This window comes from Miscanthus floridulus, chromosome 8 (assembly GCF_019320115.1).
Source record: "Miscanthus floridulus cultivar M001 chromosome 8, ASM1932011v1, whole genome shotgun sequence".
NCBI classification, from domain to species: Eukaryota; Viridiplantae; Streptophyta; class Magnoliopsida; order Poales; family Poaceae; genus Miscanthus; species Miscanthus floridulus.
The window spans coordinates 217,553,810-217,562,844 of record NC_089587.1 but is presented as its reverse complement, the minus strand read 5'-3'; positions in this window follow the sequence as shown (position 1 = coordinate 217,562,844).

Below are 9,035 nucleotides of genomic sequence, written 5' to 3'. Positions count from 1 at the left end.
AGGTAAGCTGCTTGGCGACGGTTCACAATTGCTCGATGACTTATCATGGTGGTCGAACCATGAGTCTGACTACTCGGCCTTGTTTAGTTGTTCACACATGCTCGGACAAGCTCAAGACAGTGTTGCACAGCGGATACAAGGTGCTCAGGGCTAGCTGTGGGGGTACGACCTTGGATACCTATAGCAGACTACATGGACTGCACTCCCAGGGGCAGTCCAGCCCACAAGACGAAGCCTTACGGAGCACGATGCTGCTCGATGCTCTCCGCAAGACACCAGGAAGATACCCTCAAGATACTATGGGATCTATTAGCATACGTCTGATCCCATGATTCCTATAATCTGTTATTACTTTCTAGTTATCTCCTAGATCTAACTAACTTATAACCCTACCCCCTAGACTATATAAGGCAGGCAGAGACCCTCTCAAAACACATGTAATATCATATGATAGCCAATACAATCCAATAGACCACAGGAGTAGGGTATTACGTTGCGATGCCGATGATATTCTGTCTACCTTCGTGGGATACCCCTCGGAGGACTACCGATGATATTCTATCGACAGATGTAATCAAATTCAGTGACCAATTAATTTATGTAATTTGTTTAATGAACATGATGTTACAATCTTAAATTAAATTATGCCCAGAAATACAATTGCATATGCTGAGAACTAAAATTATAGTGCCCAGTAGCTGCAAATTACATTGTTGGTGATTGTAATTGTGTAACCAAATGTTTTATTTGTCTAGTTTTGATCAACAATAGATTTTACTAAACCTGCAGCTTACTAAATTACAGAAAAGCAACAGTGACAACACAGAAAACATATGTGTGTTCAAACAGTGTTCTAGCATAAATCACAAGTAAAAAGGGGATGATACACATGTTGGTGACGATTATATAAAGTTAACCACGACCACTAGATGCATGAATGACTATTAACTCATACAAAAAACTTTTTTGTGTTCAGTGATATCAATTGCATTACTTCCTACTCTATTCTTAGACATTTAACAGCGAAGAACAAAACTAGAGAGGTCATATTGCATTACTTCCTCATGTCATAAATTTGCCAATGAAGAAAGTAAGCAAGTCTGCAAAGCAGGATTAGAAGATTGCCTTCTAGAAATGGCCAACTTGGTTTGTTGAATCAACAAAATGGGCTGACTTCCCAAAGAATGTGTGCACACCAGTGGCAATGACAATGGCCTCAATGTCACCCTATTTGCAAGTGGAGCCAGAGTACACTCCATCACCAGAGCCTTTGGTCATAGGAAGAGACTCCCTAGTGAGCGCAAACTGCAAGCGAAACAAAAGTTAGAAGAAGCACAATTTAACATCAACCCAATTCACATAGAGAGGAGCACCTTCAATTTGCATTACCTGATCGATTTTCAGTTGATCCCCTTCAAAGCAGACAAGCGTCAGCTAGAATGATATCCCTAAGCTTCACACTGATGATGTCACCTGGCACAAGGATAGTCGATTCCTCCTGGTCCACCAGCCAATTCCAGAAGGCAGATCACAAGAGGCCGGATCAAATATGTGTTAGCACAAATCAAGACAAACAATATTTTTCTATGAAAGGACAAGGACAAATAAGAGTTGTGGGCAGGCATTACATACATCGCCATTACTCTTTTGGTTAACCTATAGGTGAACTGCACTTTGTGCCTCAAGACGATACCTCTACGTTTTGCATACAAGAAGAATATATAATTCAGAACAACAAAATTGTGATCACAACAAAACCAAACAAACAAACACAAAATTATAGTTGTTTCTCACCTTCTTCTGGTCATAGAAGAATTGACAAGTAGTCTTCAAGGGTCTATAAAAAGATTGGTTGCACTAGAACCTACACAGACAGAACCACCAACTTACTATTACATCTTTAGTCCCACCAACAATATATGCATGGCAGACAATTTGCATCACAGGCTTCCTAAACTCTAGAAAACAAAAAAAATCGATTTCAAGTTAGCACTTATAGTACCCAAACATGTGTGTGCTAAAACAGAAGACAAAATACCTAGGTGTTGTTCTTAACACTCATCATTAGGACTGACATAGGGGCCGTGCTAAATTCATGCTCTATCTATCTAGGCTTATGTAAATATTTAGAAAAGATATAGTGTTAGGCATCTCTATGTATTGACAAGTTAGAAATAAAATAGATACAATAAACAATTATCAGATTTCAATAAGTGTTGTAGATCAAAAAGGGGAAACGACAAAGGGATGTATAACTTACAATTCCCTTTAATGGTGTAGATACAGTCTCATGTGCTCGTTTTGCATAATTCTCACTCTGATTAGCAGAACCACTAGGGTTTATTCTGCTGGGCTCTTCTCTTGCACAAAAATCATACTGAAACATATGTTTTGTTTGTATAAAAGATTTCGTACACATATTTTAAAAGAGCAGGAGAAATCTGGGATGTTGTCAATCTTATCCATTGAGGGTCCAGCAACTGCACTAGTTGTTTCCCCTGCCTGAAAAATGACATACATATGCAATAAGTCCAACAACTCCACTAGTTATTTCAATAGCAGGAAAAAGGCACTTTAGCTCAAATAAAAACAGTCATCAAACAAGTTAAACATTACAAAAAATAGAGGCATATCATACCATTGGTGGAGCAGAGGCAGTAATGGGTGGCTGATACTCTGGAGCACGTGCAATGATGATAGAAACATCAAGTATTTCGACACCCTGTGACAGTAATATAAAATTGGATTCATGTCAAACACAACACAAATGTTGCAAGGATAGCAAGATTCCTAGCAATTTGGAAATTCTGCTATAGAGATCCATAAAATTTTCATTTCAATAAAAAATCAATTATAATAGTACCACTATGGTGAACAATTATAGCACAGTAGTGAAAAAAAAATCAAGAGTGAAGTATACTAAGAACTACACTAAATCATACCAACATACCTCCAGTTGCCTAAATTTCACAAAATACATTATTCAGGGAAATCAATTACAACTGTAATCAATATTAAATACAAAGAAACAAAATCATCATAACAAAATTTTGAATACACAAAGAAAAATCAGAGGAGTGTATTGGCACAAAAAATAAGTAAAAAAGTTCAAGATTTATTAGCACAAATCACAAGAGACAATTCTTTTCTATGGAAGGACAAGGACAAATCAGATATGTGTGATGGCACAAATCACAATTAATAAAGCTCAACATGTGTCTTAGCACAAATCACAATACATATTTTTTCCTATGGAAGGACAAGGAGAAATACTTGGAATGGGCAAACACAAATCACAATATACCTGAGCATCATCATCCTTTCTGCAGCTCAAAGGAGATTTGCCAAGACGTTGAGACAGACCACGTCGAGTCCTAGAAGCTATGCCATTGATGCTGAGAGATTGTGATGCAATGTTTCTCCTCTTCCTCTTCCTTGTGCCTGAATCTGCACCATAAAAACAATCATAAGAGTATGATCAACAGAAATATAGAAAACTAAATGCTGTACTGAAACAATGTTACAGAACACTTCACCTACCTTCAACTGATGAGTTATTGGAAGGAATAACTTTAGTTGCCTGTGAAACCGCACAATTCTCACTAGCAGAAGCATTATATGTACCATGTGAAACTTTGTCATCAACAATGTTAGTAGGACCAGAGATTATGGGATCCACAACCTACTCATTGACTATAGCAGCAGCAGGCATTATGGGAGCCACATCTTCCATAATGTTAGTAGTTGAACCAGCAGGCATTGGAATTCTATCTCCTTGACCCATTGGTTCATAATCTTCATCATGCATTGGGGCTACATGATCATCAAACATTGGTTGAGAATCTTCCTCACTAACTGTGGGGGTACCAGTATCCATAAGACAAGACATGGGCCGCACCATCAGATGTGGCCCAGCCCACAAGATCAAGGCGTGCACGGCGCTGCTCGACGTGCACCGCAAGATATTGTATAGTACCAAATATGATACTTTCCTTGTAACCCTACCCCTCCAGACTATATAAGGAGAGGTAGGGGTCCCCTAGCGGATAAGATACATACATCTACAGTCACGCAATATCATACGATAGCTAATACAAACCAACAGACCATAGGAGTAGGGTATTACATCATACTGATGGCATAAACCTATCTAACTCATGTATCTCTGTTACCTTCTTGTTCTTGATCATACGCTTCTCTGTCGATCAATCTACCTTCATGGGATACCCCTTGGGGGACTGCCGATGATATTCTGTCGACACTAACATTAGCTGTAGAAGGGATTCTACCATTAGAGTTCCCAGGCGTTGGATCATCACGAACTCCATGACCATGGTGCTCGTACATTTCCTTGAACATTGAGATGACAAGTTTGTCAGGGCTCCTAAAACCATTTGATGTATGATGCTCTTGGAAAATATCACACATGGCATCTTTATCCTATCAAATTCATAGTACCCATATCAATCATGTAACCCAACACCCAATACAAAAAGAATCAGCAACTAAACATAGATTCAGTAAGAAAAAAGCAAGTTAGGCAATGCTCATCAATATACTGAACAAGGCACCTACTTGTGGAGAATGGAAATAGCAATCAGTATTCAGAGACTTTATAACAGAAGCACAAGCATCATCCGGTAACAATGATTCAGCATAACATGTTTCTTCAATAAATTTCACCTACAAAAAACATATATTACAGTCAGCGAGGGACTCAGTAAGCTGAAGATGACCAAAAACAACAAAAAACACTCATAAGACCTCAAACACTTACCAGATGCTTTCCATACTTATCACCAGAAACACAATCATATGAAGAGTAATCTTTGATCATCAAACCTTTCCAACAAAGAATTCTTGGCAAATTTTGGGGGATAGGCTAACGAGATCCAAAGTTAACAAAATCTAGATAATAAGCCTACAAACAAGTTACAAATACATCAGCAAATAAAATACATGTACATGACAAAGGAATGAGTAGGAAAGAAAATAGGAATGTGACAAGACTTACTATAAAGAAGTACCGACAGCCACCGATTGTTTGTCTTTTCTTTTTCCTGTAGGTCGAAATTGACGACCACAACCATTCAAAAACAAATTTCGACCAGTCCCAATCGTTTACACTTTTCACATCAATCAAAGCTCCTAAGTACTTGGGGCTAGGAAGAGTACTTGAATTTGGGCAGAGGAAACTGGACAAAGCAACAACCATGAAGTACCAAAAGACGTCATCATCGGACAAATTCCCATGTAACAACTTGTCACCAAAGGTCTTCATGACAGGAAGAGAAGTCTCTTTGATTTCTTTAAGGAATCTGGACTTTACAGAATCATCATAATGTTGGTTGATGTCTTCACCACCAATCAGGATCCTTAAGAACAGGTGGACTGACTGTGTAGAAAAAGGGATGATTTTCCCTCCAATAACTATATCACCACAGTTTTAAATTAGCTTGATTGGTGAGCCATTGCGCAAATGCTTTAGGTGCATAGCAACCATCATATTCAAGCAAGATCCCAAACCCATGATCTCTAATAATCTTTTTTTAGACTCATCCAACTCTCTAACTGTCTCCGAAATACTTGCTGTTACACCTACTGCTTGCTGAAGTTGATGGACTGTCACCTACAGTTTCTTTTCCTTTGGCACTGGCTTTATCATTTCTAATATTCTGAAAACTGGTAGAAAAAAGTTTCTAGTTACAAAAAAAATCATTAAACATGGTGTAAAAAATGGTACTTGATACTGAATTTTCCTTTTCAGTATGCCTCTGATCTCTAGAGCATTCTAACTTTTTTTTCCTCTTAAGATACTGGGCAAATTAAAAATAACAATATAAAAAAAGATTTAAAAATTCAATACAAACAGCTATGCACAAGTAAACAGATAATAGTCCATGCATCTTACTACTGTTGCTACTGATGCTGGTTAGTTAGTTCATAAAAAAGTGCCATGGACTGATTGGAGTAAATTAACAACTCGATAAATGATACGTCAAGCAGATGCATAAGACATAGAGAAAGTAACAGAGTAGCATAGGACTGGCATTAATTCTTCAGAAATCATTATATATTAATTGACTCAAGAAAGTTTGTATATTTTGACAAAGATGAAGGCGTCACTCATTAAATACTAGTAGTAGCCTCAAAAAACTAGTGGCAAGTCATGACTGAACCAGCTGATACATGGCCTACTTCCATCTCTTAAATTATTTTAACAGACAATAACTGACATTAATCAAAAGTAAAAACTCCTACACAAGAATAAGAACACATACACTTGATATGCACACAAGAATAAGAATAGATAGAGTTGGTATGCACAAAAAAGTTTTAGAACATACTCCTTTTATTTGCTCAAAAACATTCACAAGATCAACAGGATCAACATTATCCTCTGACAAATTTGGATCCTGAAATGGGAACAAGATATATCATTTTATAATACACAACTACATAAACAACAAAAAATCAAGAAAACTTATTACCTTACCCATATCAAGAGAAGTAGAGTTGTTATCTTCGCCAGAGTTGATATCATACTCTTCTTCACTTTGACCATTTGCAAATTCATCATCAGAAGGTAACTCGACATCATCCATTGCTATAAAACAAAAAATAATAAAGGTCAATCATATAGTGTTTGAAAAAAAAAGATGCAAGCTCATTGGATGACTCCACTCCAACCTCACTGTAACAATGAGATGCAAGTGAAGAAAATTGTGCAGCTCAAAAAAATTATGAAGGACTGTTGAAGCAACAACATATTCACAATTAAATTTATACCAGTTCACGGATTACTAAACACAAAAAGACAAACTTAGACCAACTAGAACATAGAAATGAATGCTCAGTGAAGAACATTGCTACTAGGAGATCAGAGAGAGCAAGCAGACGCCATGTCCTCATATTCACAATTTTAGTTTCTAAATAATGTTTCAGGCATTTCAAGGCAGTACAAAAAAACTAAACAACCCAAATACAGATCGAAAAGGGATCAAGTACACACCTTCAACAGCGCACGACGAGGCAGCGCGAGTTTTCTGGACCAATCGAGGCATCGCCAATGAAATCGCCTTGGACAGGACAGGAGCAAACAAGCACTTAACCAGGTTAGAGGGTATATATATATATATATATATATATATATATATATATATATATATATATATATATATATATATATATATATATATGCCAGATATTGCATATGTTAAACAATAAAATTGCAGAAATCAAACTGTACAATTTATTGCTAGTAAATGTGCAATGAAAAGATGCATACTAAACATAGCTTTATTATACAATATATGCAACACACAGTTCAAAGATATGATCTCCTACTATCCAGATAGCAATGAAACTATCAATCAGAAGGATAAAACCAGTCCAACCAAACTGTAGATTAAAAAAATGATATTGCACCAAGACAACAACCAAAATCACTCCAATCTATAGTACTTCTGAAGCAACACATAAAATGCAGATAGTGTTCACACTGCACTTAACCTACTCCATCACTCTAATCTCCACTCTAATCAATTAGGAGTGGCCTAACCAATCCTAATTCCATTTTGACCAAATAGCCTGCTGCCCTGCCTCTACCTTCAGAGCGACGAAACAAATAATGACAACTATCTTCTAAATCATCTCAAAAAGTGAAGCTCTACAAACAACTGCTCTGACCTAGATTACTGAAACATACATGGAGCAGCAATGTTATAGTTTCTGAAGAATTTTTCAAACATTTCAGAGCAACACAGAAAGACAAACCGTGGTAACACTGACAGCAAATGTGGTCCTCAATAAATGATACCTAATAACAACCAAAATGAGATATAGCGGAAGAACAAGCAATGCATCAAAACGTGATACAGACACAAGCACCTGACCAACATGAAAAGGAGGACAACCTCACCCACAGCTCGCCGGAATGCAGGACGAAGAAGCTTCGCCCCACCCACTGCCTGCAAGTGGCACCATGGCACAATGGAAAGCGAAGCGCAAGGAAAGCGCCCCCACCCACAACTCAGCCCCACCCATTGCCTACCACGAACAACATCGGCCGCACCCGCTGCTTACCCGACAACCTCCGCCCCACCCACCGCCTACGCGTGGCGCAAAAGCAAAGTAGTGGCGAGGAAACTACTAGCGCCACCACGCGATGCGGAGAGGATTGGGCTGCAACCTAATCCTCACCACATCCACTGCCGCAACCAAATTGACACCCACAACCCAAAAAAAAACCAAATCCAAACCAAAGCGGAATGGAATCAGTGAGAGGGAGGCGGCGCACAGAAACAACGAGGGACGGAGCACAAAGGTCGCCTCTCAAATCGTCCCGACGACGAGACAATCGACGTGGAAGAACACCTCTCTCCTTCCCTCAACATAGCACACAACAACGAACTCTACACCACCACCACGAAACAGAATCAAATACACACATTTGGTAGGAGTCCGCGACTGAGAAGAACGAGTTCGTCGCAACACAACCTCTGGATCAAAAATCGCCTCTCAGATCGCCTCGGGAGCGCCTAGTGAAGACTAAGCGAATTGGCGAAGAAGACTGAGCGGTGGGCAGTGGAGAAATGAACCGGCGCGATTCCCAATTCAAAACAGTGAAGGCACTACACCACAGTGGGCGGTGCCGACAAGATGACCCCATGAGGTAGAGACAAAAAAAAATTTGTGTACCAGGAGGAGGAGAAACACGTATGTGCTCTATAGCAATCTCGTTTTTGTATTTGGTCTCTCGGCTCGCTACACGTGTGCGACAAAATTCTCGGCCACAATTTGGCAGGCCATGGAACGCCTAGGCATCTACAGTTCTTTTTATCTGACTGCTTACACACGAGATTGTGCAATGCCAAACTAGCCTATTGAAGAAATAGATCGCCGAGGAATGTTAAACAACTTATTCGTTTCAACTTATCAGCCATGATACAATGTTTTTCTCTCACAACAAAACAACATCAGCCGACTTAATTATTAGCCACAAAAACCATCAGCCGAACAACTTGAAAGTTTAT